At 53.2% G+C, this 5,000-nt stretch overlaps 1 protein-coding gene across 2 annotated transcripts in view; it reads right to left on the minus strand.

Annotated features, from left to right (window-relative positions):
- Positions 1-5,000, minus strand: part of LOC147029693 (uncharacterized) — a 105,999-nt gene that overhangs the window by 71,327 nt on the left and 29,672 nt on the right. The gene's annotated exons all lie outside the window — the stretch shown is intronic.

Genomic DNA, 5,000 nt, shown 5'->3' on the forward strand with positions numbered 1-5,000 from the left:
GTGAAAAGATTAATGCTTTGCCAGGCCAGGGGGGAACCAGTGCTGGGGTGTTGTTATCTTCAAAGAATACGATATCTAAGAAAGGAAATATAAACCTGATGGAAGTTGGGGAAATCATGAAAACAGATGAGCAGGAAAAAGTATATATAAAGTCAACAAAACTACTGCTTGCGAGCCAGAGTTTGACTGAGCTGGTATACTGTAGGTATTCTGTGCTTTTGTACTCTCGTGTATACACTTTTGGTGCGTCTTGAAGCTCTTCTCTACGACGATTGGTGTTGTCATTGCTTGATTTCAATCAGCTGTGAAACCCTGATCTCGATATATATATATATATATATATATATATATATATATATATATATATATATATATATATATATATATATATATATATATATATATATATATATATATATACATACATATATACATAAATACATATATATATATGCATACATATATATATATATATATACATACATATATATGCATACATATATATATACATATACATACATATATATGCATACATATATATACATATATATATATATACATACATACATATATATATATATATATATATATATATATATATATATATATATATATATATATATATATATATATATATATATATATATTGCGAATTCGCGCCCGCCGGCGTGCGAGCGGCCACGTAACTCGAATCGCGGCATGTCGCCCACCGGACGGACAATTCCGTCGTGACCCTCTCGGACTAACGCCGGGAACTAGTCACGGGTGGGTTGTAGCTGCCAACAGGGCTGTTCTTGCAGCTTCAAACTGTTGCTTTGATCCTGGCGCACATGGAAATGAACAGGGGGGGGGGGGCAAAGCAATATTGAACGGGGCTGGTGAACATGGGCAGTGGGCATGGCATGGCAAAGGCAGCAGGCAAACACAGCTTGCAGAACCAGGCCGCTGCAGGCAAACACAGCCGGCCGATGAACTGGCCGGCACAGGCCTTGCAGAAAACAGCTGCAGACGATCCGGCCGGTACAGGCCTTGCAGCACAGCAGCTGCAGACGATCCAGCCGGCACAGGCCTTGCAGCAAAACAACAGCTGCCGATGAAGCTGGCCAGCCTTCGCCGTTCAGTGGAGGTTGGTGGAGGGAGTGCGGTGGTGCTGGCCACTCGGAAGGCGGGCTCGGACCTACTCTACGGTCTCCCTCCCAACCTATCACCTTTGCCTGTCACTGTCTATACCCACTCCCTTAATTTGTCAAACCCCAATTTAGCCCCAACTTATTTTTATTTTTACTTCCCCACTATAAATCGTCCCCTAACCCCCTTTATCGTCCTTGTTTAGCTAACCTATCCTGTCACCTAGCCTACTCCCAACCCCTACGTTCCCTTCCCGGAGGGGAATAAGGGAGAGCTAGCGTCCTGTGTCGAGGCCCAACTCAAGCCTCAGAATGGCCTCCCCAGACTTCAGCGATCTATAACACAAAGTGGGTCCAGCGGCCCACAACGAGAGCGAGGGGATGGATGGTGCGGAGGGGTACACTTCCTATTCTACCCTATCCATTTAACTGTTAAACTACCCCAGGGCTTTCAACAAGCGCCTCTCGCTGAAACTATTGGTTCTATAAACCCAGATTCCCGTCGCCTGTGTTAGTGTCCTTACAATTTCGGGCCTCGCCCCCCAATTTTCTCTCCGTGCCCTCACACGGTCTCATGGCTGGGACACGTGGCTCCCTTTGGCAGGCACGACCCTCTGCCGATTCTCCGATGATGGCACCCCCGGGCACTACGCTGCCTCCGAGCCTACCAGCTCCCTAACACCGGGGAGTGCCCCCCATGGCACCTCCCCTGAAACGCACACGTGGCAGGCTGGCTTCCCGGGCCCCTTTCCAAGGGTCACCCGTGCCCACAACACTGCCCATGCGGCTAATGGCGCCCCGGGCCCCCGCACCAAGCAGACGCACCCGTGCCCACTACGCTATCCCAGCCCCCCATGGGCCCTTGGCCTACTACGGCCGACTAGCCTGGTGCCCAGGGTACCCACTCAGCGATACTCACCTTTCGCAGCCACACTCCCAGCCCGTCAACAGGGCTCCTGCACCCCTCCAAACGGGTTTCGAGCCTGCACTCCCACCAACAACAAAACAACCTCCATTTTTGTTAATTTGACTAACCCAGCTTACTCACTCTACACTGACCCCGGGGTCCCTTGGGCGGGAGTCACTCCTCCCCCCCAATCACTCATCGCACCATGCATTCCACATTCGCTCCACACACACAGACCCGCTGGCCTCACTCACTCAACATGTACTCACCTCACAACTCACCAACTCTTCAACACGCACACCGCTGAATTCTGCCATCCTGCTATCTGCATCCCCTAACTACCTCGTGCTCCCACGTCATCCTTTAAACTATAGCACGTTCCATTTAACACTACGTAGCTAAACTACATCCCCTCTACACATTCACAAGCCTGTCACTGTCCATAAACCTCTATAATAACTTTCCCAACCTAAATCTGACTACAATCCCTCTACCTAATCCATTCCACGGGCCCCATGAGGACTTACCCCTGCCCCATGGAGCCGGTGTAACTAAGCTAACCCTTCCCCCTAGCTAGTTTCCATCCTGTGCCCAGGTAAGGGGGTCTTCCACCCCTTGCCCGGGAATCCTGTGCACCCGAAAGTGAGGCTTGCTTTTTTTTTTTTTCACATGCGCAGCACCAGCGCGGCAACTCACAGCTCGCGCACTTTGCACCTGCCCATTACGTCATGCAGCTGCACGTGTACCTCGTCCCTCCTTGGACGGTACCATCCGGCAGGGATACCCCTCCTGCCGGATTCCAACCACACACACGCAGCCATGACGTCACCCGGCGCATAAAAAAAAAAACACAAGCCTCACATCTCGAGGGGTTCCCCACACGAACACGTGCTCTGCCCTTTGGAGCTTAACACACCCGCCCGCGTGGAGAACCCGTCCGGTCCAAATCCGTTATCCTGCCTAAACTTTGTCCGTCCGCGGGATCGGCAAATCCACCGCGTGCGTTTCCGGACCGGGAGTTCACTCTCGCAAGCGAGCACGTGGGGGCCTCGTGCGTTGCACAGCACGGACCTCACGCTCGCTGCTGGGTGAACCCGGCACGGTCCCCGAAACAGCTACAGCCGCTACTCGGCTTTTGTCCCTCTGTCGCAGTCTCCGTCGCCATTCGACCCACGCACTCCCGCGTGCCACGACGCTCATACACCACTCCATTACATTCACCCCGGGAGACGCGGCTGCATGTTCACACATGCCCACCGACATCTCTCTCACACACAGCGACCTTGCACACGCTGTCTCTCTCACACTCGGCCGCTCACTCACTCGTGCCATTTCCCTCACACAAACCATACCACTCACACACGCGGTGGCACTCGCCCACGGTGCCTGATCCACACACGGCGTGCTGGGGAGCACGCCCTTCGGCACACTTGCCACCACACCACTCACACACGGGGTCTCTTCCACACACGGGGACGCACTCACACCTTGCAGCACACACACCGGGACAACCACACTGGGGATTCGTGTCCCCACAAGGGTCTCCGGGGCCTCTATACCCCCCAAGCTCGGCGTGCACCTGTCCACAGCACCCGTCCCCTCAACCTCGCAAAGCACGACCGAACCCATCTCGTCGTGATTTTCCTCAAGGGGGCATACTCCCTCCCCTCGTTCCTGGAGGAGGCCATCCAGCTGCTCGCACCGGGTCTCTACCCAGTCCGCGAGCTCACCCCCATTATCCTCCACTACCTCCGTGTGTGTGTGCGTCACTTACCCCGTCTTCATCGTGTAGTCTTCCCTCTATCGTTCCCATCTCCCGTGTCTCTGCCAACTCAGTCACCTCCTCCCTTGTTATCTCCCTTGTCTCAACTATTATTTCCGTCTCTTCCCTTGTTATCTCCCTCGTGCACGTCTCCGTCACCCCAATTAGTTTCTCCCTCTCGGTCACCGTCACGACCCTCGCCCAACACGTCTCCCGAATTACTTTGTCACCCGCCTCCACCGCGGGCCTGACAGCCGTTGCGCTCCCTCCCAGCTCGTTCGCTCCCACACGTGGCGTCGCCATTTTAAGCTCCCTGGTCACTGCCTTCATGCCCGCCTGCAGGCTTCGGCCCATGTTCTGCGTCTCACCCCGCAGCTCTTTCATTTCTTCCTTCATTTTGAGTGCGTTTGTTTCCATATTCACCTTCACTTCGTTCATTTGCTTGTTCATGCCTTTTATTTCGTTTGTGTTTGTATCCATCTTTTCGTTCATGCCTTTTATTTCGTTTTTCATTTGTTGTGTATTCGCATCCATTTTCCTCATCAATGCCTCAAACATTTCCATCGTCCGATCCGTGGGCGAATTCGCACGTGGGGGCCGTTTGTCCGCCATCCCAGCCACTGCGCCCATTTCGAACTCTGGGTTCAGTTGGGGGAGTTCATGTTCCTGCACAACCAACATTTCCTGCTTGGGGTTTTCATCCTGGACCATGAATTCTACACATTCTAAATCCATTTCTAATACCCCTGGCTCCCGCTCGCCTTGAGACGCCATCTTATTTCTCGTAAAGCGTTAATTTAAATCGCTCGTAATTTGGAGGGAATCGGGGGTCGCTCCTCTCACCCCTGGACCGATTCCCGTGAATTTAGCTGGAGACAGGAGAGCCCGTTTTCCCGCTCTCCGACACCAGTGCCGCGAGGAGGGGGAAGGGTTTGTGTCCCACGACCTGACACCAGTGTTGCGGATTCGCGCCCGCCGGCGTGCGAGCGGCCACGTAACTCGAATCGCGGCATGTCGCCCACCGGACGGACAATTCCGTCGTGACCCTCTCGGACTAACGCCGGGAACTAGTCACGGGTGGGCCTTTCGGACTCACCACGATCGTGCCAATCGGCCCCCCACGTGGGATAGGGTTGTTCGCCAAATTCGACCTACCTAAGTACCCACACGGAGGGTAGACCGGGCGATCGCACCTCGCCGCAGG

This window comes from Eptatretus burgeri, chromosome 3 (assembly GCF_056783735.1).
Source record: "Eptatretus burgeri isolate ZD-2024b chromosome 3, Ebu_testis_v1, whole genome shotgun sequence".
Lineage (NCBI taxonomy): Eukaryota > Metazoa > Chordata > Myxini > Myxiniformes > Myxinidae > Eptatretus > Eptatretus burgeri.